General features: G+C 44.3%; 1 protein-coding gene across 2 annotated transcripts in view; it reads left to right on the forward strand.

Annotated features, from left to right (window-relative positions):
• BMP4 (bone morphogenetic protein 4) overlaps positions 1 to 26,693 on the forward strand; it is a 162,405-nt gene that overhangs the window by 129,409 nt on the left and 6,303 nt on the right. The window contains exons 1-2 of one of the 2 annotated variants that reach the window (XM_064659597.1): positions 13,912 to 14,089; positions 18,659 to 18,861. The gene's annotated coding sequence lies outside the window, so the exon portion shown is untranslated. Of the gene's footprint in view, positions 1 to 13,911; positions 14,090 to 18,658; positions 18,862 to 26,693 lie in introns of those variants that run through there. The other variant, XM_064659596.1, reaches the window with a different exon arrangement.

Below are 26,693 nucleotides of genomic sequence, written 5' to 3' on the forward strand. Positions count from 1 at the left end.
GCAGGTGCTGGAAACAGAAACCTCTGGCTGGCAAGGTGGGCTCATTTCTGTGCTGTGACTCCATCATACAAAGCCCCACACAGACTTGTCCTGAATGTCCCCTGAGACACAAGGGTGCTGATGGTTCCACTGATTCCAGTGGCTCCTTCAGGGTTAAAGTAAATCACGTGCTTAAGGGCATTGCTGGATCAGAGCCAGCCTAATCTGCCTTGCTAGATGCTGGCCCAAAGCAATTCCCAAAAATTCTTTTCTTCGCGTCAGCCAACCCCTTGATTTGCAAACTATCAACTCCCTGGAGCTGCTAAGGCTGTATGTTATTTTCTGGTAACTGCAATACTTTGATTGGGAACTTGTGTAAATACTGTTCCAATATTGCACTTTTGGAGTCTTCCCCTGTGAAGATTTCTCTAGCAGAGCCCAGCACATCTGGCCACTTCTCATAACCCTTGGGAGGGCATGTCAGTTTAACACTCAAGTCTCTCTGCTTTGCTAACCAAAGTGTTCAGCTCCACTAAAAGATCTGAAGGGATGGTTGATTCGAAGAGCAAAATTGCTTAATGGGAAGTAAGGAAGAAGCCAAAGAAAAGATAGAAAAGGCTTTTTAGCCTGCAGCTTTCCTCTAGCTTGATCTGACCTAGAGGACAATGAGTATTTAGCATCGCTGGAGGGTGGCAAACACTTTCTTCTGTCGATGACAATTGCCTGCTTAAGGGGCACTCTACACCTTGTAGCTGACAATTAACAGTAAACCTGGATTTTCCAGTCACCTGGTATCACCTTTCTTGCAGGGAAGTGAGCCCAACCTGCCTGTGAGTGGAGAGTCAGAGTTTTTCAACCCTTCCCTTACAATCTTTCATGAGTGAAGCTCCTACATCAGCTCTGGGTGCTCCAGGAGCTGCCATTTCAAACATGGTGCTAATTAAGGAGATGACTGTGGGAGGGAGATGCTGAGGGAGAGCTCATGAAGTCCTGTTGCCTCCACAGGATCAGCTCCTTATGAAGATGTGGCAGATTTAATCTGTAAAGACCCTTCATTGCTGAGGGCACCACTTCCCTCCAAGAGATTCAGCTGAGGATACAGAAGGGAAGCCGTGGTGCTCTGATTTTTGGCTGAAGGAATACGTGTTCTCTTCCTTTCTGGGAGGCTTGTGCTGTGCTAAAGAGACCAGAATTTACTGGGCAGCAGAGTGGGGCAGTGTATCTCCTGCTCCCTTTGCCCAGGGCATATTGGCTTTTTGTACAGGTTTTGATTGCACCCTTCATTAAAAGAGCCATTCCTCCCTCCAAATTAGGTGGAATCCAGCACTGAAAGAATCCAGCCCAAGTCCCAGTTTATTTCTCCATAAAACATCTGTATTGTTCTTCCAGGATGGCTCTGCCAAATGAGTCCTCAATAAACCCAAAACCTGGCAATAGACAAAACGCTAAAAAGCGCCTTTTTAATATGGAAAAGTATCCTGCAGTGTCGCAATCTTCCAGTGGAGACCACCCCCTGCCCCTGAGAAATGCAGAATAGCACCAGGCCCACAATTTGCCTGGGGTAAAGCAACAGAGCTGGGTCTGTGCTGATTTACTCCAGCCAGAGGATCTGCCCTATAGTTTCTTGGAGGTTTTTTTTTCCTTCTGTTTTTTCCTAAAGTTCCTTTACTTCTTTTTCCTTTTTTTTTTTTCCTTTTTTTTTTTTTTCCTGTGGATAGAAGCTTTGCAAGTTCCTTCTTTTATTGTTAGCTCATTTGGCAGGAGCAGCCAAGCAACAAAAGTGTTTTATTTGGAAATAGTTGAGGGGGGAAGTCTGCAATGTCCGAGCCCTATTCTGATTGTGTGAGCTCTGGGAGGTTTTCACCTCTGCTTCCAGGCAGCACCAGGCTGGGATTATCTCATTTGATTTCATTGGATCTGTGTGCTGTTAAGAAGTGGGGAAAATTGAAGGTTAGTGAAGTTTGCCTTTGTGTCACACTAGAAGCTTTCAGTTATTTAAGTGCAAAGTGCTCACTCTCTCCTCCTTCTCTGTGGACTGAAATATCCCACAACGTTCTACTGAGCTGATTTGAAAGTAAGATGGGACTTACACAGCTTATATATCCCATTGCAGAAGAGATCCCGAGAAAGAAGCACGAGGGAGATGCCTATATTGGCTAAAGTGGGGAAACTGTAGTCTGTGAAAGGCACTGAGAGCTGAATCTCCTCCATCTGAGCATCACCCTCAGAAATGCTCTCTCTTTTATGGCCAGCTGTAATACCTGCTATGATTTTGATCTGTGATGTTGCCTATCCCCATTGATTTCTTTCCAAATCTTCCCCTCCACAAAAACACCACTTAGCAGAGATGAAAGGCTGCACTCAGCAAAGACTCAAAACAAGCCAGGAGCAGTGCATTAATGCAGGCAGATCTTTCTTCTTTTTTTCCATGATGCTCCTGTGGATCAGTTGGGATCTGACCCCTCTTGTGCAGCATTAAATGCACATGTGAGCTGAGGTCTGTCAGTCCTGCTGTGCTGTGCAGGGCCAATCCAAAATAGCTCAGGGCCAGATTTCTAAGAATTCAGCACCCAGGGCCAATTTAGGAAGTCAAGAGTCATCTTAATGTCATGAGTAGGACATGGCTTGTGGTGTGGGGAGGAGCTGTGGAGCTGTGTGTGTTTATGTGGGTGTTAAGTGATTCACCCAAGGCCGAAGAGGCCCTCACTGTCAGCACCAAGATAGCCTTTTGTGGCCTGGGAGCAGATTTTCAGCCCCTCATTTTCCACCAGGACAGTTGTGGTGGGATTGTCTGAGCGTGGTGCACATGGGCATGCTGAGCTCTTTGGGAATCCCAGCTGCTTTTTGTGGTGTGTCAGTGGGAATGGGGTTACTGGGGAAGCTCATCCTCTGCCGAAGTGCTGAGCTGTTAAAAAGCTAGTCCTGACCCTGATATCCCCACTGGCCTGGGGTTGGGATATGGAGCCTCTCTGCACCTTCACCTTTCTAAGCTTCCCCAGCTTAGAAAAACATTTCCTACTTCACTGGTGAGTTAAAGTTAATTAATTGATGCTTCTGAGACAATGTGATGATAGAAAATGCTGTTTGCCAGATAAATATTACTAGTGCCCTGTGGGCATTTGCAATTCAAATGTGCTATTCCCTGCAGGGATTGACTCTTGTCATCCCCACAGAGCTGATTAGAGCTGTCACATGCTTTCCACCACCACCAAACCAATACCTATTATCAGACAGTGCACTTTCTCAATTACTTGTTGGGTTCTCTATAGCCTGTCATTCCCCACATCACAGGTCAGGCCCCCAGAATTGCAAAAATCTTTTAAAAATCGTGAGATGGTTTTACTCTGTGAATGCTTTTAGCCTTTAGCATGTGTTCAGACCAACTCCTGAAAAGTGTTTTCTTTAAGACCATAAAGACCACAGATTTGTTTTTTTCCTTTCCTTTTTTCCTTTAAAGTGAAAGTGCTGGATGGAGTGGCACATCAGAGGCTCAGGTTTCATGTAACATGAGGGAAGATTTGCAGTAAAATCACAAGAGCTGGCAACAGAGGGGGTTTCTCTCTGAAAGGGCCAGCACAACTCAATGTTCCAGAGAGCAGCTCCTTGGCTGGTGTGGCTCCAGCTCTATGGATTCCAGGGGAAAGATGCAAATTGATGGTTGCTGAGGATCTGCCACCCTTGGGCTTGGTGCTGGTCTGTGTTTTAAGGACCACAGAGATGGTGTGGTGCCTTGCTAGAGACATGCCAGGTAGTGAGCACAGCATTAATCATGTCCCTGGAGAGCTTCATGATGGAGAGGAAGGGAAGTTGAACCCCCTTTCTTCCTGGTCTTCACTTTAGCGGTGGCTGGTGCCCAAAGGGAAGTCCCATGTCTTCTGTTCAACACCACGCTCTGAAAAAGGGAGGGAAGGATTTCACCCTGCAAAGCTGTGCTGCCTATCACCAGCTTTTGCATCCAAACAAGCACCGCTTGCTCCTGCTCTGTGGAGTCAGGCTTTGAGGGCATCTGCAGAAGAAGGGTGGGCTTGGAGACAAAGATCAAGGCTTGATTTTAGGAAGTGACCCTGAGAGCCTGGGCTTGGGGGATGCTCCCTGTATTTTGGGACGGGATGTGACAGGCTGTGCTGCAGGGACTGCCTTCTGCCCTTCCCCAGCTGAGATGCCCCCTCGCACACAGCGGGGTCAGCCCTCCCGCGCCCGCCCAGCCGGCACACACAAAGCGCGGCTTTTGGAGAAGCGAATATAATTTTAAAGTTGGCCTGAGGAGCCTCCATCTAGTTTTCAGGGTTCCAGAATGTTGTTTTATTAGGATTACAGTCTTGTTCTTCTTAGGTTTCAGCAGGCGTTTATGACTGTTACAACAGGAATGAAAAGCTGGGGCTGGAATCGGCCCCGCGTTCTCCTGCCAGGCGCAGGGTTCACGGTGGAGGCCAGACATATGTCTTTCTCCCACAGATGCTACTTTTTTTTTTTTCTGGATGGGGAGGTGAGCTCTGTCCTCTCCCTGGAAGAGAGGGCTGGCAGCAGCTCTGAGCACAGACGTGGGGGCTGCACGGGGGGGGCCCATCTGCTGGAGGTAATTGCCCTGTTGCTTCACATCATTCCCCTCTGCCCTTCGTGATGAGGAGAGACCAGGCTTGGCGGGTCTGCAGAGAAGGTTGTGTTTGTGCAGGACGCTGTGTTGTTCCCATTTCCATCCTCCCATGCTCCATGGAATCCTTTTCTTGAAGGCTCTGAGAGAGGCAGAGGGTATTGGTGAGGGGGAAAGCACTTCAGGGCCAAAACCACCTGTGCCTGTTGACATTTCTCCCTCTTTTTTTCCCCAACCTGCTTATTCCAGACCCAGTACCTTTCTCTTACCCATATTTCTCTCTGTGTGGGTCAAAATATCTCTTCAAGGGCTTCTGAGCCAGTGAGGAGGTCACTGCCTCTGCAGAGCCCACACTGTCCACATGTGAGAGGCACAGGCAGAAAGGTGAGGTAAAAGTATCCCCCACCATCCACCACAAGTCCCCTGCTATCACAGAATCACAGGATGGTTTGGAGTGGAAGGGACCATAAAGACCATCTCATTCCACCCCCTGCCATGGGCAGGGATACCTTCCACTAGACCAGGTTGCTCCAAGCCCTGTCCAATTTGACTTGAAACACTTCTAGGGATGGGGCAGCCACAGCTTCTCTGGGTAACCTGTGTCAGGGCCTCAACACCCTCAGAAGCAAGAATTTCTTCCCAATGTCTAATATCTTCTAGGTTTTGTGGCTGTGCTGGTGTGGGGAAATAAATCCTTCAATTTACCCCGCAGAAATGAAGGAGTTCAGCCTGTCCAAACATCCCAGTTTGGGGTGAAGAACTCAGGCCTCTTCTTGGGTAATTTCTGGTTACAGGATAGTTCATCTCTCTGCACGGTAATAATTAGCAGACAGATCCTGCTGACTTGGGAAACTCATCTGAGGGTGTGTTTGTGTGTTTGTTGTTTTTATGAGAAGGCCCATATGCCTTTCAGATTTTGTTATTTTCAGAGAGCTGATGATCTGAGGAGCACAATGAAGAGTTGACATTGCTGGTTGTTTTCTTGGCCCGCTGTAAATAGCAGATGTAGGTTGGTAGAAGGGCTACAGCTCGTTACTTTATACTGAGGGAATTTGATGAGTTTTATTGCAGAGGCATTAGTGCAGCTCATGACAGCACTCAACCCGGGGAGAAAAGAGAAAGCTTTGTACCTGGCAGGTAGCGATCATCCACCAGTGCACCCCTTCATGAGCTGGACCATATCCAAGAGGCAGTATGGGAATTTCTGTATGTAGTTAAAGTTTATGAGCCTGCCTGAATGCATGTGTGTGTGTGTGTGTGTGTATGTGTGTGTGTCTGTGTGTGTGTCTGTGTGTGTGGAGTGGAACGAGGATCTCTGACACAATGCTTAGTAAAAACCCAGTTTCACCAGTGGGATAAGAGAGATCAAACACCAACCGAATACAATCCTCAGGATCTGCCCCTGCAGCTCAGCCGTTGTGTTTATGGCCTGCACAGTAACTGCTCACACACCTGGTTTATGATTTACTCTGAAACCCTGAATTTGACCTGGATTTTCCAAATCAGAACCTTGTTTTAAATCTAAAGATAACAATGCCTAGTAATTCATGTGTCTGCTGATCTCTGGGGCAGTTCTAGTTCAATGCTGGCTTCTTTCCAGGGGATGGAAATCCTGTCTAACGTGCATGGTGGCTACTCTGAAGTGTAGGTGTGTAGGAAATGGGCAGTCGAGTTTGAGCCACAACTTTATCAGCTACTCAGCTCTAAGTGCTTGCTAAGTCCATTCCTTCTTCCAGCACTCTCCTGCTGAGTACCCCCCATTTAGTGTCGTTTTTATCAGGTTTTTGAGATTAAGTCTCTCTCCCTTTTGCTTGCTGAGCTTCCCATAAATGAGAGCAAGCAGCCTCATTTTATATCTGTTTTTAGTCTAATGAGGGTGCAACTTCAGACTTCTGGAGCTCCTCTTGGGGTCCTGTTTGTGAACCCCACTACCATGATCCTTAGAAATCTTCCTCCCTTATTCCTGGCCACACTTGTGAGCGTTGTCTCCTGGATCCTGACCAGCCTTTGCACCTGTTTTCCACTCTTGTCCCACTTAGAACTAATCTTTTCCAAATACAAACAAGCAGAGAATTCTTTGGGAAGAACCCCCAGTGCCCCACACAGCATCAATGTCTGTGATAGGATGTTGTTCTAGTCCCTGACTCATCTTGTGGTTTGTAGATCATTTCCTCAGGTGTGATATTCTGATCTTCCTGGTACTGATGGTGGCTTTTAACTCTGTACCTCAGGCAATTTGGTTAGAAGTAATCCCACATTTAGCAGCAGCATGGTGGAGGCAGTGTTAAATGCAACCATCCCACAGCTGATATTGAGAATTCCTCCAGTAACCTCCCTTCAGTTCACTTGTTCTGTCAGTGCAATGTGCTATCATCTCCATTTTAGACAATTTATTATCCTCCTTACACTTGTCTTATCCCAGCCTTCTCCAGTTTCACTAGAAATGTTGTGTGGCAACGTATCAAGGGTTTACCTAATATTTGGATAGAGCAGCCTGGTACAAAAGCCTGACACTGTTATATCCAGGCTGAAGTTTGTCCCCTCTGTCATGTTGTGTCACAGCCCTCTTTATTCTTTACCCAGTGTTTTTTCTGCACCTTTTTATAATATATTGATAATGGTGTTATGAGTGATCAAGTTGGGTTTTTTCTCATTAAATAAAGGCACTGCATTTGCTTTTCTCTAATCAGTTTTTGTGTAACAAATCTTATCAGCAGATTTGCAGTTCCATGTGCTGCTTCTTCCAGCATTCGGAGCTGGGTTGATGTTGCTCCCTCCCCAGTCAAGCACATTCAGTATTTAAGTTTTACTTGGATAAGTGACATGAATATTCACCCTTGGGGCACCACTGCAAACTTGATATTCTGCGTGTTGGTCTCTTCTCCCAGGTAACAAGCGATAGGACAAGAGGAAATGGACCCAAGTTTCACCAGGGGAGGTTTAGGTTGGATATTAGGAAAAATTTCTTCATGGAAAGGGTTGTCCAGCCCTGGCACAGCTGCCCAGGGCAGTGGTGGAGTCCTCATCCCTGGGGGGATTTAAAAACTGTGTGAATGTGGCATTTGGGGACATGGGTCAGTGGTGGCCTTGGCCGTGCTGGGTGATGATTGGACTTGATGATCTTGGAGGGCTTTTCCAACCTCAATGATTCTATAATTCTATGTACCAAATGCAGCTAAAAAGTTGGATTTTTAACTTTATACACACACAGCATTCAACATCTCCCTTGACTGTACAGGCATCTCTTGGATTCGGGGCTTCTGCAGTCAGGGGCCATCTCAGCAGCTTGTGTGCTGTCACTGAGCTTGTGTGTGAAATTCTTGCTGGAACAGGCTCAGGGATACACAAAATGGGCATAAAATCACCGAGTGGTTTGGAAGGGACCTTAAAGATCATCTCGTTCCACCCCCTGCCATGGGCAGGGACACCTTCCACTATCCCAACTTGCTCCAAGCCCTGTCCAGCCTGGCCTGGAACACTCCCAGGGATGGGGCAGCCACAGCTTCTCTGGGCAACCTGTGCCAGGGCCTCACCACCCTCACAGAGAATTTCTTCTGTACATCCTAACCTAAATTTTCCCTGTTGTTGGTTTAGTTCCTTTCATCAGAGGAAAGCTCAAGGAGCTGGATCTGAAGAGAATAACCTCAGCTGAAGGGGACATGATTTTCTAGGAAGGATGACAATTTTCTCAACTTTTGCCACTTCATTAGCATTTTCCAACCTAATTTCACCTGGAAGAGTGGCAGACTCTGAGTGTGTCACAGGCACCAGGATTGGAGTCTCACATGATGCTTCAGGGAATTGGCACCATGTGAACCCTTCCCCTCTGCCAGCACTGACCTGAACTACCAAACCCCAAACCTTTTGGGGGTGCTTTCTGTGAGGATGGGGTTTTTCTCACTGTAATTTTTCCCCCAAACAATACTAAAAAAGGGGAATTCTCTTAGCATGGAATGTAGGTTCAGGTTGGAAGTGAAATTCAGGTTTTACTATCAACTTTTTGAGATGTCTCTCCGTTCAATTGGTGAATAAGTGCAAACAGCATTTTATAAACACTTGTATTTGGGGGCATTTTCATGTGGCAAGTGAAAGGTCTCTTCTTCATCCAGAGATCCCCTTGCTAGGAATTTTTAAGCCCTTCCTGCAAGGAATTAGGACAGCAGAACATTTCAAACCGCAGAGATTGTTTGAGAAACCCCTCGAGCGGTGTTTGTTCCCCTCTGAAACAGGTGAGTCATTCTGGTAGATATTAAAAATATATTAAAAAAATCCTCCCCACACACAAACCAACCCTGAGGGCCATGATCATCATGGGATATTTCACCAGTGTGGCTGGAGAAAGGCAACATTTTAAGCAAATAAAACCATATTCTTGCAATAGGAAGTGTTTAATAATCTTTATAAGAGACAGTAGTGCTACCTCTACCTTTAACAAAGGTTTTGTTCTGCAAAAACTTATTCATAGCCTTCCTTCTGAGAATATATTTAAGTGTTGGCAGGGCCAGTGACCCATGGAACTGTAATGCAGTGGGTTGCTATAAAACAGGGGAGAGAAATCCAAGGTTTTATTCTGGCAGCCTTAGTGGAGGTGAAATCAGGGAGTCTGAGAGCTGGAGCTGTGGGGATTTTGTAGGAAAAAATCCCCACTTGTAATTTTCCCATTAGGAAATTTGCTGTAAAAAACCTAATTTTTAAAAGATCATGAGGAAACCCTTACTTTTTCCAAATCTATTAAGGTTTTCCCTGCTTGATTTAAAAAGAGAAAAATGAGTTATTTCATGTATTTCTGTTAAACTTTTTTCCCCTGGAAAACATTTAGAAAGTAAAGTATTACTTGTGTTACTTCCTCAGGGAGAGGGTTAAAAAGTGAAAGTTTTATACTTAAATGTGAAAACCAAAACTTTAAAAAGCATGATTAAAGCAATTTAAAATGTTTAAGGTGTTTAAAAGCAATGTACTCTCTCATATATATATATATCTTTAAACATCACTCACTATTGAGGAGGAGTCACTTCTTTATAAAAAGAAAAGGAAACATTTCTAACAATTCTCATATTAAGATGCTTAAAAATTTATTTTTTACTGTAAAGCCTTTAATTTTGAATTTAAGAATCCCATTTAGCTGAGAAAATTACTTTCAGATAAAAATTGCCTTCGATAAATCCCAGATTTTCAATTAAGAAACTTCACAGTTTGCTTAGTTTAAGCTTTCAATGTATAAAATACAGAGCAGCGAAATTGAGGGTGGCGAATTTGACCTCAAAAATTTGCTAGAACCTCTGGACTTTTCCTTCCAGGCTTTTCGAATACATTGCTAAAATATGAAAGCAGAAAGGCTTTTCTCAGAGAAATGTGAGTGAAATGTGAAGGGTGACAGGGAGTGATGTTAGAGGAGGTGCTGAACCTACTTAATCATCTTTTGTTCGGGTTTTAACAGGTTTCATGAGGCTTTATTTATGTCTTTGCCTGTTGTTTCAAGAGCAAGAGATGGAGGAGGCAGATGTTTGCTTATCAAAGGGATGATTTTGCAATGCTGTGCTTTTATGTATCCTGATATCTCCCCGATATCTCTCCATCACCAGGGTCCAGATGAATGGGGGTTGTTGCATCCCAGAGCCTCCAAGGAAAAGGTGATTGTCCATTTTGCATCTCCCATTTGTGTGCTAAGTGGTATCTTAAATACAACCACAGTGGCAATTAAATAATGAGATACATAAAGGGCACCTGCTTTGAATAAATACAGTAATCTGCCCAAAGCTCCCTGAGTGAGCTGGGATTCAGTGAGAGCCCTGAACCTGCACACAAACCTACCCTTAACAACCTAATCGTTAAAGAACAGAAACCTTCCCTTCTAATCCCCCTCACACAGGACAACATGTGGATGTTAGCATATTTGGACTGCTTTGCATTCCTTCTTGCCTGCTTTTGAGAACATACTACATTTTAAAACTTGTTGGGTTCTTTCATGTTTTATTTGACCCTATGTAATTGCATTCCTGAAGGAATAACAGGCTCCCACAGTGATTTATACCCTGTATTAAATGTCAGTTTTGAAGAGACACAGTTAGCAGTTTGGTTTAACCTCCTGCCTTCCTATGGAAGTTCAAAACTGGAGTGGAGCTCAGGATCCGAGGGGGAAAGTAAAAAAAAAAAAATAAAAAAGATGAAAATGGGCTCACAGGCAGCGTGGAATGAGATGTATGTGTTCCTGGCCCTGTACCTTTGGAAGCCACCGGAATGAGATTCCATAAAGCCATCTCTATTTTTAACTGTAATTTGTGTACTCCGTGGCTGCCCTTGACCACTCGGGAAGGCTGTAAATTAGCCCTGAGAAACGCTCTGCTCTCCCCAGGCAGACAAACTGCAGCCTCTCCAACAACATCTTCCCTGCAAAATCAAACAAATCCGCCACCAAACCAACCCCCAGTGGGCCTGGCATGTGTCCCAAAAAGGAGGTCAGCGAAATAAATTGTCCTTGTAATTAAGAGTTGCTCCTTTGTTTTTATGTGTTTAACTGTGCATAAATAGCGAGGCAGGATAGGTATGTTATTACTGTTTTAAATATTTCATTCCCTTTGTAGATTCCCTTACGACACAGTTTAACAACTGCTTAATCAGACGTTATGACCTAATTATGGGGGATTCAGTTAAATAAATCTTGATGTAACAGTATATTCTTGATGTAATGGCTCCATTTATGTGCATGGGGGCATTTAAATGTAAAAGTAAATGCAGCCCACGTTAGGATCTGACACATGACTTGAATTATCATCATCTTTAGAATCACTGGTCAAACAAGTTACAAGGAGACTTATTTTAAGCAAGAATATCCCATTTCCCATACCCAGGAACTGAATATCCTGGTGATCACTGTCTTTAACATACAACTGTAACGTTTCATTTCCCATCGTGGAGATTGAGCTGGAGCTGCTCCACGGAGGGTTCTGTTTTCACACTGAAAGCAAGAGGTTTGATCCATCAGACTTTCACTCAGATTAGTTTTCCCCAAATATCTTTGACAAAGGCATTTAAATTTTTTAGGATCAGGCCAAGAGAGCATTGGTAGTTGTTCTTACACAGCTGAAGTAATTCAAGGTGTTGCTATTGCCTTCTCCAGAGCCTCACTTGTCCATCAGATAATGATGGGTCTAGATCTGATCTGCTCTTTGCCAGGTGGGAAGGCTGACAGTGATCTTCTATTTTGAAGTGAAAAAATAATGTAGGTGATAAGGTTTTCCTAGGGTTGGATTTATTTTGCCAAAGACAGGTGTCTTGAAGTCATGGAATAAGTTGCCCTCTGGAAATGCATATCTCTGCTGGGTATTCAGGGAGCTAATATGACTGGCTGGGACCTGACTCTTCCCTCTCAGGTGGATAGAGTTAGGTAAGATGAATCCTACATGTGATGTGTACAAGGTATTGTGTATCAGCTCCCTGTCTTCTAGATGTGCTGCCAGATCACTGTCAATGTTTGTGCCTTGATGGGAGAGACTCTGGAATAGGTCCCCCACCGGCTAAATCCACCTGGAAGACAAGAATTTTGTGTTAATCTGAGGGAACAAGCCCACGGGATGCAATGAATACGTGAGGAATGTAGGATGAGATTTGCCTTCCATAGCTTTAGATGGCAGAATGAGAGGTATCCATCCCTGCAGCTGGAGTACCAGAGTGGTTTTGCTTGGAAGGGACCTTAAAGACCTTCCCATTCCACCCCCTGCCAGGGGCAGGACACCTTCCACTAGACCAGGTTGCTCCAAGCCCTGTCCAACCTGACCTTGGACACTTCCAGGGATGGGGCATTTATCACATTTTTAGCATCAGTGGAGGGAAGCAGTCCTGTCTAGTGGGATTGTTCCTGACAATTTCATCAGTCCAAAGTTAAAGGATCAAGTCTCAAATGTGAATTCCTGTGCTTCGTGACGTGGGGTTATACCCTGGGCGTGAATCTGTTCCCCTCCCTGGTGGGTTGATTCAGGCAGGAGGTTAATCAATATCAGAAAAAGAATCTTAAATCAGTGTGAGCAGAGAAAATGAATTCCTAATCAGCATCAATATATCAACATGATTGCACTTAATACCACCTAACCCTACAGGCAGCACTTGGTCACAGTAGTAATAATTAGGAATAAGAAAACCGACTGAGGAGCATCTCCTGGATTTATCAAATCTTTTTGAAAATATTAGTATTTTTCAGACATTCGAGGCACTAAAAGCTGAAACACCAGCAGATGGAGACAAACCCTGTTATCAGACCAGCCCAGTGGAGCAGGACCTGTAGGATTCACAGCTTTTTGATGGGAAGTTGAGCTGGAAACAAAAGGAAGCACACCTTTTGTGGAACGTTGTGTGACATTGATGTCTCCACATGTTTTAATAGCAAGAACTTAGGGAGAAAGGAATTTCTCTCAAAACCCCCCCAAAAAACTCTTGGTACCATCCTAAATGTTTAATCAACCTGTAATTAAATTTTGGTGGGTTGCATATACATGAGGATGTGTGTATGCATAAAACACATTAGAAATGCAGTTAGGCTAACAATTTAAAAAATTCATTTCAGGTGAAAAATGAGAACATCTAAAAAAGATTCATACAAATATTCTTGCCTTTTTCTGTTTGTTTTGTTTTGTTTTGTTTTGTTTTGTGTTTTTTTGGTTTTGTTTGCTTTGGTGTTGTTTTTGTTTTGGTTTTGGGGTTTTTTGGGTTTTTTTTGGTTGGTTGGTTGGGGGTTTTTTGTTTGGTTTGGTTTTTTTTTTTTTTTGGGGTTTTTTTTTCCTTTTTTAGGGAGGGTAAATAGTCATTGGACTTGACACAGATAAACCTTTAAGCTTGACCACTCTAAAACTATGTTTTATGGTGTCTGGGACAGCTACATGAAACATTTTTATCAGACTGAATTGTGATGGTTGGCCTTAAGTAAAAAAAGTTCCACAGGTAAGTTAATTTTAATGACATTTGAAAAATAAAATAATGAAGAAACTGCATCACAAAAGCTTTATTAAGGTGTAAATGGCAGAAGATGTTGTGCCTCAGGTTGGATAATTTTGCTCTGCAGATGACACAAAAAAAGTCATGACTGGATCCAGAACTATTTTGCTTCTGTAAAGTTCAGTGCCTAAAGAAAAAATGTCTCCTTGCTGTCCATAGCATCAGACCCTTGGGACAGAGTGGGAATGGGGGGAAGAGGGAGAGACAGATTTGAAGATTAGTTACTGTCTTCTACTTTGGAGCTTAATGTTTAACCTTTCCATGTTCTGGAACCATCCTGGTTTGCTTGAGGCATAAACATGGAGATTTCCTTCAACATTGAATAATTATATTTCTGGTTTTTTCACTGGACAGAGAGGTTGTGTTTTTACTCCGCTGTCCTTTGCACTGGAGGTGAACTGGAGGGGTTGACACAACTGGCACAAGCAGTGTTGGAGTAGAGAATCCAAACCCAATCCGTGCTCTGGGGTTGAGCTTCCCACCTCAGGAGGAGAGGGATCCTGCCTGCCAAGGTTACCCATCAGTGCCTGCTCTGTGAGTGCAATTCCATATGTTTCCTGGAAAACACTCATTTTAAGCAGAGTGTGGGGTGTGGTATGTACAGTTGTGGCTGTACCTGAGACCTGAGGACCTGAGGTGGAGGAACCTCCCTCACTCAGATGATGTTCTCACTGGCTGGGTCCAGATAGGACAGGATTTACTTGTCTGGGAGTCCTGCACCTCTCACCTGGGGGAAAGCTTTTGAACAGGGTGCTGACATATCATTTTATGGCATGAACCGTGAGAGAAAACATGTGCAGGAGGGGTGGATCTGTAAAAATAGTCCTTTAGTTAATTGCTTAAATAGAAAGAAATGTGGATGCCTTCAAATGCACTGTAACTATAGATAAAACCAGCAGTAAAAACCTCCCGGGGGAGGAGGGGGGGTTCAAGAAAGGTTTTCTCTTTCCTTTCTATGGAACAAAGATATTTTTGATCATTTTGGCTGGTATAAGTACAGACAAGTAGGAAAACAGGCAGAGAGGACCTTGAGAGATGGTCTATCCCTCTACCCCGAGGCAAGATTTGCCAGGTTTGAGCCATTCCTGGTGACAGGAGAGTCTGTAGCTCCTTGACTAATTTATTCCAGTTCTCACCTGTCCTTCCTCTTAGGAAACGTGTCTAATGTTTGACCTATATCCTCCTTGCTGCAATTTAAACCCATTATTTCTTGTCTTATACCCAGTGGACACAGAGAACAATTTATTACCTTCCTATCTGCATCAACCTTTTACATAGTTGAAGGCTGTTATCATGTCTCCCCCTCAGTCTTTTCTTCTCTAGACTAAACAAACCCAATTCTTTCAATCTTTCCTCATAGGTCATGTTTTCTAGACCCCTGATCATTTTTGTTATGGAAATAAACATCCTTTAAATCAAGTTCTGTGAATCAATCTTGTGTGGAAAGGAAGGGAAACAGAGAGGTTAGAGTTAGCATTGGGAACAGGAATCTGGTGGTGAAAGAAGTGAATTTTCTGAGGTCTACTGAGAGTACAGCCTTCCATTCTTCTTTGGGTTTAGGAAGTATATTGAACACAATTTTCTTTCCACAATTTTCTTGGGAAACTTTTTTACATATTTGCCACCAGAAGGAAGACAGGATTCCATTTCCACGAGCTGTAAGCGGAGTGGTCTCTAGGAAAGCATTGGGAAGGTACCAGAGAGGTAATTTTAAATTGTACTTCATGCAGACTTTCTAAAATCAACTTTCCAGCAGTGATATCAACCCTTGTTCTCCAACAAGTGATGTCGGCCCTCCCCCAAAAATGGTTGAAGAGCGGATCATAACTCTTGGACATTTCATGCAATCAGAGACGCAGCACAGAAGACGCTGATGAGTATTTACCTTCTGTTTTGCTTGTAATATTCTCCTTTATTACATGGGCTGCTCAGAGAACATTGGAAATACCAGTACAACTGTTTCAGCTGCTAAAACCAGCCAAGGCTGTAGTCCAGCTGAAAATCCATCTTGTAGAAAAGACTGCTCTAAGGATTGCCACCGTTTTTCTCTATAAGGGTGATTTTTTGACAAGGAGAAGACTCCTGCTGCTCCTGTGTTCAGCCATCCCTCAGTGCAGGAATCTACTGGAGCCCAGAAGTCTAACTCGTCCTCTTCATCAGCTCTGTGGGTTGTTAGTCTCTGTGTAACATCCCACTCATGACCAAACATCTCAGACCAAGTCCTTTTAAAAGCTCTTCCTTGCCTTGACCACTGACTGGATCATGAAACTGAGGGAAGAGGGAATAGCTGTCGCAGAGTAAGGGTTCACAAAAGTGTTGGATCAAGATATTGATCCAGCAGGCCCTAAGCTACAGTAATTCTGTAATCAGGACATTATATTTGTGCAATAGCTGATTCAGTAGGGTGCCTCAGAATTTAGGGCCAGTGACTGGAAATGGATTATTGTTGGATGGACATCCTGGGACCTTTTGCTTTGGGTCTACTGTTTTGTGGTCGAGAGAAAGGGGATCTGATGTGTCTTACAAAATTTTGATCTCTTCTATGGGGTCACTATGAGCTGGGTCTTTGGCACTGAAGAGTGAAGGAGTTAAGGAGATTGCCATGTTAAAAACTGGGGCTGCAGAAGGACCCAAGAGAAGTTCCCTGTGTTTATCCTCCTTTCCGTCCCTAAAACACCATGGGCTGGGCTGAGGTTATTTTAGGTGTTTATCTAGACTCTGGATTATGGAGGACAAGGCTCCAAGGCAAGCACAGCCTGCAGCAGCCTTTTGTTCTTGGTGGTTTGGATGGTTGATGCATCGACTCACCATTTCTCTGTTCCTCAGAGATAAGTGTGAAGCTGTGGTAAATCTAGTTTCAGATCAAAGACACTGCAGCCACATGATGTAAAGCATTCAAAAAATATTCCTCTGAAGGCTTTATGCAGGGTTCAGATATCACCTGTCTTTCCACAGCCTGTATAAATAGTAAAGCCAGTGGGAGCACCAGGCTGCGTGCTTTGGCTAAGCTGAGAGAAGTGTTGTGTGCTAACATCTGATCCAGATCCCTCACTAATGGACACAGAAACATGGCCTTGTTGTTCAGGCTGCAGAACAATGAACCTATAAACATGGGACAGCATAAAATTTTATAGAGAGAGCTGAAAGTCCAGGAGCATCTGAAGTTGAGTGCACTGATGCACCTTGAAAAGGAGTTCAGGAAGATGCATTAGAAGAGATGGAGTTTGGGAGCCACAGAGAGACAAGTTCCTGTCCTGGCAGAGGAGATGTTAAAAGGTGAGAGGTTTCCTGTTAGCTGGCATGTGTTTTGTGAAGAAACTTCCCAAATGTCCTCTCACCAGAGACAACATTGATTTGACCTGTCAAACATATTAAATTCAGGCCTTGTCTGTGATCAAGATAGCTGAGAGTTCTCACACTTTACTAAAGGTCCAAAATAATCGTGGTGTGGTGAAGAAAAATGCTTTTAGCTCTGTGCAGACTACTGGGAATGCTCTTTCATTTTCTGTCTGACCCAAAGGTAAAGGCTCACTTATCTTCCAAGAGCCAGACTCTAGAGGATGCATGAGTGCTTCCTCTAAGCAGAGCGAAGGAGGCCAGGGACAGCACTTTGGCTGAAGTGAGACCCTTCTGCTCTCGAGGTGCCACTAAACACATCCATTCCAAAAAGCAGTTCTGCTTTGCTAAGTTAGGTCATCCTGATGGGACGGTGTTGTAGTAATAGCCAAGGAAAGGTTCTGGTTTTAGGTATTCTCATTTTTACAAATACCTAAGGAACTCTACTTCCCTCAACCAGTTGTAAATGGTGTTGTAACAGAATCAATCTTAAAGGCATTAAAGGCAGGCTTCCAGCATCAGATGCAATACTAAAATTTGCACTTCTGAGATTGTCTCCATGTAATTTTTCCCATATGGACCCTAAAATCCCAGATACTCTAAGATGAGATTTGTGTGAGACACAGAGCCATCACTAATTAGCAAAGACCCCAAGCACATGTTTAACTTTAAGCATGTACTTTTCTTTCCCAGGACTCCCTAGAATTAAGGACTTTAACTGAATGGGTTTAGGGATATGCTTAAAGCTAAGCACGTGTTTAGTTGCTTTCTTGTGCTCTGGCTTTATTTGTTTTTACAGGAATAAGAGAAATGAAAGATCCTATTACAGATCAAACACAAATAAATGTCCAAACCACAGCAGGGAGGCTTTACTTCTTGGTTCAGAGCCCAATGAAGTCAATGGAAAAACACCCCAACACCTCAGTGGATTTTGGAGCAAAGTCCTCAGAGAACTGACGATGAACCCACTGCAGAAACCTGTTGAATACCTCATGTTTCTTTGCAAGGTTCCCTTATCTTGTATCCAGATGTTGCTAACAAGGGTTTTTATTAGCTGCTGAGAAGTACGAGAGCAGCAGTTTTTCAGATCTTAAAATCATGCACATACAGATGAAGTAGAAACAGTTTCCTCTGCAGTAACAATTGTGGTCTGTGGAGCTGCGAGTGTATTTTGAAAGTTCCCCAGTTCTTATCATAAAATCTCAGAATGGTTTGGGTTGGAAGGGACCTTAAAGCTCATCTCATTCCACCCTCTGCCATGGACAGGGACACCTTGCACTACACCAGGTTGTTCCAAGCCTCATCCATCCTGGCCTTGAACACTTCCAGGGATGGGGCAGCCACAGCTTCTCTGGGCAACCTGTGTCAGTGCCTCCCCACCCTCACAGGGAAGAATTTCTTCCTAATCTCCAATCTAACCCCTCCCTCTGTCAGTTTAAAGCCATTCCCCCTTGTCCTGTCACTCCAGGCCCTTGTAAAAAAGCATTTCTTGGTCCCACTGATCTCAAAGTGTTTGCTCTGTCTTTCACACAGTGCAGTGAGGTAAGTGTTGTCACACAGTTCCTCAGGAAAATGTTGCCTCTTTGTAGAGGGAAAGGTTTACACAACAGGAACAGCAGGTTCCTTTGAATAGCATTTATCTTTACTGCCTTTAGATCTCTATGGTCTCTACAGCAACACCTGACTTACTCATTTGGATTCTCTTTTTAGGCAGGGAAACAGCCACTGCTTGAGAGCAATCTGATCTATTTTTGATTTTGATTTCAGGATGAGACAATGCTGGAGACTTCTCTGTTTGACCAGCTGAATTACCACCCATACACCTGGATTTTGATCCTATGGCTCAGGCTGAAGCTTTCCTCACTTCTTCAGAGACCGCGCTAACCAAGGTCAGCAGAACTGCCTGAGCCATCGGCCATCACCCAGTAGGGAAAATGATCATGTGGCATCTTGTCAGGCTTGTCATGAAGGTAGGTGTCATTAGAAAGTGTTTCTGCCTCCTCCTTCTCCTCCTCCTCCTTGGAAGTCATTTGGGTCACAGTACCAGGGCCATGGGACAAGCTTTGTCCCAGCTGGGGAGCAGAGTGCCCACGAGAGTCTCTGGAGAACTGGTAAGCAGTTAAGGCTTGCTAAGCTGATATTGCTTCCTCTTCTATTATTACTTGTGTTTACCAGGTCAAATTGACATTGGTGTGCAAGGATGTGCTGTGGCCACATCAGAGCACCCATCCAGAGTCTCTGGGAGATGGATTAGCTGTCAGTACGTGCTGATGTCACTGCACTGGCTGTTATTGCTGGGTCAGAGTGACACTGATCTACAGTGATGAGTTATGGTCACACCTTCATTTTGCTCTGTCACTCCAGGCCTTACTTTCCCATCAGTGAAAAACTTCTGGTGGTATCCACTGACAGCAGCTCTGGGGTTTGGTATGTTGGGAAAGGGTTCTGTACCAACTGCCAGCACAATGGAGTTGTCCTGTTCTAAGTTTAATAGAGTCAAAGAGAATAAAGTGATATTATTTGCAGTTTGGATGCTCACTGGGTGAGCCCCACAAAATTCCATCAATGTTTTATTCATGTTTGGTATCTTGGTCTTTAACTGATTTTAAAGCTAGAGAAAAAAAAATGCCAGTGTTCACTAAATCCTAAAATGCAAAACCGAAATGTTGGACCTGATCTTTCTCTTCATGGTTCAAAGATTGCAGGCAAAAGGATTTAAAGCATTTTCTTACAATAACACCAAACCAGAGCCTGGCTTTTAAATATGTATTTCTGTTGAGTGCCAAGACCTGTCCTTTTCAGTCATTTCACAGAACTGGAAGACACAAATCAGCAGCTAGATGTGCAGTACTAGTATTCTAATTATTATTTCTACTTTTCTCATGATTATGATCACAGGAAACATTTCTTACTTGTTCCCTGGAAGAATTATTTCTCCTACCTAGCCCCCATCTTAAATTTTTTTGTAGTCCCCTGAATAGAATCTGCAGTCCTTAGTAGCATTAAAAAAACCCAAATCAACCCATTGACTTGAAAGGAAAATGTTAATTTCTTCAAGGAGGGTAAAAATACTTCTATTGCTCAAACTTAGGTAATTAGACTGAGGACTTTCTCCAAAGTAAACCCTGACAATCAAACAATCATCTTTGGCTTTTGCACTGCATGGAGTTTCTCTTACATTGTTAAATGCATTCCATGTTTCAGTAAATGACACCAGGCTCACCAGCAGTGACTGAGTGATTAGTTTATCATCCTCTTAGTGCAGCCATCTAGATCTTTAACTCTTTAAGCAGTGGCATTTAAGTCTTGAGAACACCCAGGATCATGCCTGAGGCTTTAGACATTCTCAATTCAAGCAAATCTTGGATATCAAGTGAAAATGAAGAAAAGAAAGTAGGTGGTTGCATTCTGATGACACTTTAAACAAGTCAGGTAAGTAAAATTGCTAATAAACACCTCTTTTTTTTTTTTTTTTTCCCCCAGAGGAAGCCAATTCCTCTTTCTTGGGACCATTTAGGTCATTGGGTGTTTGAGCAGCATAAAATTACAGAGGAAAATTTAACAGCATACAACGAGACCGAAAAGTGACAAATCTGCATTTCCTAAGACCCAGGGATGCAGGGTAGGTTTTTTTGGCTGGATTTACAATTCACATCTCACGAGCCAGTAAAATGAACAGTTTTGCAAAAGAATTGATTCTAAAAAAATCATGTGAGCTGAAACATACTGAGCCAATGTCCTTGTGCTAAAATCTTGCTCGTGCAGGGATGTGTAAGTACATATAGCTTGGTAGCAACAAAAGTCTTTGGAGAATGAAGGGCTTTACTTACTTACTTACTTTACTTGCTTACTTTGGAAAAGAAAGGTGCAGGAGGATTTTCAGACAGAAGGAAAAGACTTTGACCTGTGAGCTGCTGCTCAGCATCATGGATCTTCATCTATCATCTGATCCTGCTCAGTAACACGAACCAGATCACTCTGTGTGCCCTCTGCCATGGGAGACATGGAGCTGCTCACCCTGTAGAGAAAAAGTGCTTTGGGAACCCTGTTGCTGGGGAGAGTCTGAAATGTAGGAACAGAGCATTTACATGCCTTGAGCAACAGAACAGAGCCCAGCCTTTGCTTAGTTTTTATTTTAAAAATGCCTTTTGTCCACTGGCTGGGGTTTTTTGTTTCGTTTTGGCTGGGTTGTTTTTTTCAGACTGGACTTTGAGCTTTGCTGGTTTGAGTGAAAGGAGTTTTTACCCAGGAGGGTGGTTCTGTGTGAACAGGGAAGGGATGATGTGAGGTGAGATAAATTCTGTGTTCTGGAAAGGGTGGAGAGTGGACTGGGAGATACCCCTGGGCAGCAGAGCTGTGCACCTCCTGCAAGTATAGACAAACTGGTTAGGCCTCCAAATTTCTGGAGGCTCTTGTTCAGCCCTCAGATCATAGCCATTCTCAAACTTGTAGATGTATTCAGGCACCTGCTTCCAGTGCATCTCCAGAAAACAAGATGGAAGTGATCCAGCTGTGCCATTCATTTCAAGGCACCTCCTCTCTGGTGGTCCCCTCATGGGCTCTTGGTGACTTACCAGCTGGGGAACCCTTGAAAAAGGAATGGTTGGCTGTTCTGGTGGCTACCAGTGGTGCCAAGAGAGGGAAATGAACCACATGGCAGCTTTGCAAGTCCAAGCTGCCTCATAGAATCCCAGAATGGTTTGGTTTGGAAGGGACCTTAAAGACCATCTCATTCCATCCCCTTGCCATGGGCATGGACACCTTCCACTATCCCAGATTGCACCAACCTGGCCTTGGATCCTTCCAGGGCTGGGGCAGTCACAGCTTCTCTGGGCAACCTGTACCAGGGCCTCCCCACCCTCAGGGGGAAGAATTTCTTCCCAATATCTAATCTAAATTTATCCTCCTTCAGCTTAAAGCCATTGCTTTCTTGTCCTGTCACTTCATGCCCTTGTTAAATGGCACCTCTCGTGGCACCACACTGAGAGAGATTCTGTCAAGCCTGACTCAAGACAATACTCATGGACTCAAAGTCCTCTTTGACCTTCTCATTTTATCCTCTGCTCCTCAAATCCTACCTTAATCCACTTCATTTTTATCTTGCAGTCTCTTAAGCCCCAACCCCACTCAGCTTCTCTTCTGCCCTTCCCATGCCCAGCACGGTCTGGAGTGGATGGACAGCAGCATTTCCTGCCCACTTTGCCTCTGCACCAAGTGTTATGTAGGGAAGGAATGATGGGATATGAAGTGACTTGCTGAGGGCTTCTGGAGGCAGGACAGGTGACTTTTGGGCAGCCATGGACTTACCTCCGTGTTGGGTCTTTGTGAGGAACATTTGTAAGCTGATGCCAGTTTTATAAATGACGTTGCACATTTGCTTTCTGCAATATTTCTTCAAATTGGGGTGTGGTGGTGCACACAATACCTGGTTCTGAGGCTTGTTGCTCTATCAGGTATGTGTACAGAGGGTGGGAAAAGGCAGCAGAGTCAGCAGGACAGAGGTGGAACAGGCAGGAATGCAGGGTGCAACCAGGGGAACAAACAGGTCCTCAGGGAAATAGCTCTGACTTAGTTCTGCTTTCCCTGACTCAAAGTGTAACATCCAGTGTGCCCAGAGGGCTGGGACTGGGAGATACCAGTGCTATGCTAAGCCCAGATCCTGCTCAAGTAGGAACTGCTGGTTTAGACCCTCTGTCCTGGGACTTTTGTTCAAAAATCTAGGTTTAGGGCTGTTTCTCTTCACGTCTGGGGGATGCTGTGCACCTGCCAGGTGTGTCATTCTGGGTTGTCACTGCAGACTAGTGCGAGCCTGTCATGACACCTTGGGGCCTCTGGCTTCGGTCCTGTTTTCTAGAATTGCACTTGGCCTTGCCTTGGCCCTTTGCCCAGACCGAATTTGCCTTCTTGGTTTTCACTTCTTTCCCATATCGATTTTCTCTCCTGCTCTGTCTTCCTGCTGATCCTCTGGGGTCCATAAAGCCTCTGCCCAGGTGGAGCTCTGTGGGGGTGAGCACCCCCTCACTTCCGAGGTCCCTTCATGTGTAAGAGGGAGTGAGATGTGGGATGTCTCCAGACTCGCTCCCTTTTTGCCATTGCAGTTTTTTTCCCTCTTCAAACTGACTTTTAGATATTCCTTTCCTCTGCTCTTTTTTTTTTTTTGATGAGCCGGTTCCTCAGTTTTATCCCTCCGTAAGGTGTTTGGTGACTGGTATTTTAAGAAATAAAAGAAGTGTAGATCCTGAAAACATCCTTTAATAGAAAGGCTGGTTTGCCTGTGGGATTAGACACGCACGGAACACACGTACAGCGCTGGTTTGCCCACATCGTTTGGATAAGGTATCAGGGAGGACAGACTGTCTTTGCATTGAAACCTGCAGGTCAAGAAATTGGCCTCCCTTCAGTTCACGGGCTGCCAGCCAGTAATGTAAAGCCCTGATGGCTATTTCTGGAAAATGCTGGAAGCTACAATGTGTTTAATCTCTCATTTCCAGGCATGGTTGGTTTTGCTTCTTCTTCCCTTCTTCTTCTTCTTCTTCTGCCATGGATGAGAGGTGAATCACCGGGTGTCTCTGCATGATGGACAGGGCGGTACAACCTTTGTTCCAAGTGCTGTAAAGGAGGGATCATATGGAGTCTCCATGTCATGTTACTCTTCCTCCTTGGGGCTGGAGTCCCGCTGAAATGGTTTGAAAGCCTTTTGTTTGTCAGGTTGGAATTTGAGGACCTGTTTAGAACTAAAGTTTATTTTTTATTAATTTCGGAGAATGGTGCAAAATGCTCTTGTTCTTCCAGAGTGGAGGCTCTGACATGCTTTTAATTCTAATTGCCTCCATGTTTTTTAATTACTCTTCACTGTTTAGCATATGCTTAGCCACTTGGATAAAGTAGGTTCCTGGTGATTCAGCCACTGCCACAGAAGCACAAAGCTGAACCTAGACCTTCTGAAGTCCAAATTAACTCCTTCATCATTAGGCCAACCTTCCTTTAGGCATCCCAGTACTTGCAGCACTGCACCAAATCTATGGCCTTTGAACTTCCCAGGTAGCTAAAGTCCCCCTTTGGGCTGCTGAGTCAGTGCCTGTGTATGATGGAAGCAGTGAAGGGGAAAACAAATAATTGTTTATTTAGAAAAGAGAGGGAAATTAAATCAAGTTTTGCTGCTGTTGGCACAAACTGTGCCCTTGCTCAGGTGCTTTTGGGTCGTAGCTGTTTGGGAGAGGAGGTGGGCTTTGATTCTGCTTACACTGGTTTTTCTTTGCCCCAGAAGGAAGCAGAGCAGGTAACAGTAAGTAAGAATGTCTCTACCTTGAAAATAAACCCAGCTAACACCTTACTCGTTAGCTTGCTTTATCAATTATGGAACAGAGAGCCTTGACGTGCTGTCGTTAAGTAGGTCCTGCTAAAAGGTTTGTCAGGAAGGACTGCAGCTGTGTCAGGGGAGGTTTCAGGCTGGATATCAGGAAAAGGTTCTTGCCCCAAGGCTGCCAGAGCTCCAGGAGTGTTTGGACAACGCTCTCAGGGACAGGGTGGGATTGTTGGGGTGTCCTGTGCAGGGCCAGGATGGCCCTGGATGATCCTTGTGGGTCCCTTCCAACTCAGCATATTTGATGATTGTATGAGCAGGAGCCTTTCCTTCAGAAACCATCTTTTTTGTGTCTGTGGGAGGCTCATGCTCTGCTCATCCACACCCACTGTGTAAGTTTGATCAGTGAGCACTTTCTAAGAATGATGATTAATTGCGAGTATGCACCTTGTCACCAGGCAACGGGTACAAACAAGCCCCACCAGTTTATTATTGCTGAAGATGGAGGCCACAGGGCATATCCATGTTTCCCAACAGGGAGCCCATGGCAGAATCCTTCCTCTCTGCTTTGAGGTGAGGATGTTCACATCAACAAATTCGAAATTCATCCACGTGCTGACGTTTCCCAGCACTTGCAATAACACCTGCCTGTAAAGTCCTTTGCTATTGCTGGAAGTCTAATAGAGCTGGTGTGAACTGTTTCTGCAGCAGATGTCCTGCTCTGCTTATTTACACCTTGGAGTAGTGTTTGAGATCATTGAAGCTTCTGCTGATGGCAGATCTCAAGCTACAATAAAAGGGACAAAGACAAATGTCGGCACCCCGCGGTTGTGTGGAAATATCAGAGTCGCAGCAGGACTCAGGCAGAGCCACGTATCAGCACTAGAGACACACTGGAGTGGTTTGCAAGGCCAGGGAGCTGCCAGCACTTGTGGTATTCTCCAGAAGTATTCATGACTCATCAGATCCCAAACGAATCTGCTTATCTCCGATGGCCATATGGCCGGATGGCGCTCGTTAGAGGAATGACGGTCTTTATTAGTACCAGCCACAATTTCAGAGCAGGAGGAATGTGTTCTTCGCCTTCTGGAGGTCCCCCTTGCCTCTCAGGGATGGGGCTTTGATGGAGTGGGGAGTAATACGGTGAATGTGGGCTAAAGGTAAGGATTCTTTCCAAAAGCTGCATGAGATCAGTGCGTGTTCTTCTTGTGACACCGACTGAGGAAACCAGTCGATGTGTAGATGATTTTAAAACAGATGTGTTTCTAACACACTTCAGGAGAATGTTCACAACGGACCATTAAAATGGCTCTACCTTCATTTCATGAGTTGTGTTGCTGAAGCACTTCCTAATCACGGAATTCCAGGATCATTAAGGCTGGAAAAGAGCTCCAAGATCATCAGGTCCAACCTTTGACCCATCACCACCTTGTCAACTAGACCGGAGCACCAAGTCATTTTTTGAACACCTCCGGGGATGGTAATTCCATCGCCTCCATGGGCAGCCCATTCCAATGCCTAACCACACTTTCCATGAAGGAATTCTTCCTGGTGTCCAACCTGAAAGAGACTCCAACCTGAAAGAAACCTCCTAGTTTTGAGGCACCAGCATCTCTAAAGGAACAACATTTACCAGCAGAGACCTCAGAGTCTTGCAGCAGAAGACAGACACTCCCTGTGTGAACATTTCTAGCCTCTCTCAGTCTTGGGGATCTTTGAATAGTGACGAAGTGAACAAGTCAAGTAACAGCAATTTAAGGTTCTCCCTGCATGGGACACTCAACCTTTTAATAGCGTTCTTCAAACAATAAAAATCATCCTTAAAAACAGGAAAGAGCAGACAATCCTACTGTTTCAACTGCCATGTGTCTGATTACCAAAGACTGCCTTTTTAGAACTGCATTATTTTAATGTTCCCACACAGTGTTTTTGTAGGGATTTGCAAAAAAACCCCAAAAAACCAAAACCCTGTTTGGAATAAAACAGCAATGCTGAACCTGATTCTCCTCTTAGCTCAGGAGTGGTTCTAGACGTGGTCCTGACACCTCAGCAGAGACACTTTAATGTAAAGCAGAAATAGAGTCCAAGCTGGGCCCAGTCCTGTGTTTTAGGAGAAGTATGAATTTATTTATTCAAGAGGAGGCAGAAAATTCTGGTAGAACAGGCCAGCTCTGAAGCACTCAGAGAAATCATGAAAATCTCACAGTGGTTGTAAAAAATGTTCCTTTCACCATTCAAGCAGCTGCACTTGTTTTTACCAGTCGTAGTCCAGCTCTTTAGTGAAGAGCTACTTTGGAAAACATAATCCCTTGGAGTTGTTTGCTCAGTTCCCTTTGTTTTAATTGACAAGCTTAGGCAGCTGAAAGGAAAGGGTAGGAGGGAATTGATCTGAGCACACTTATGGGCATCCTGTAATTCATGTCATTAAAACGTCTCTGACATATGCCTTTATTTATTTATTTATGGTTTTAGGCTTGTTTCTGCTCAAGCACAAATCTG

Source organism: Pseudopipra pipra, chromosome 6, assembly GCF_036250125.1.
Source record: "Pseudopipra pipra isolate bDixPip1 chromosome 6, bDixPip1.hap1, whole genome shotgun sequence".
In the NCBI taxonomy this organism is placed as follows: Eukaryota; Metazoa; Chordata; class Aves; order Passeriformes; family Pipridae; genus Pseudopipra; species Pseudopipra pipra.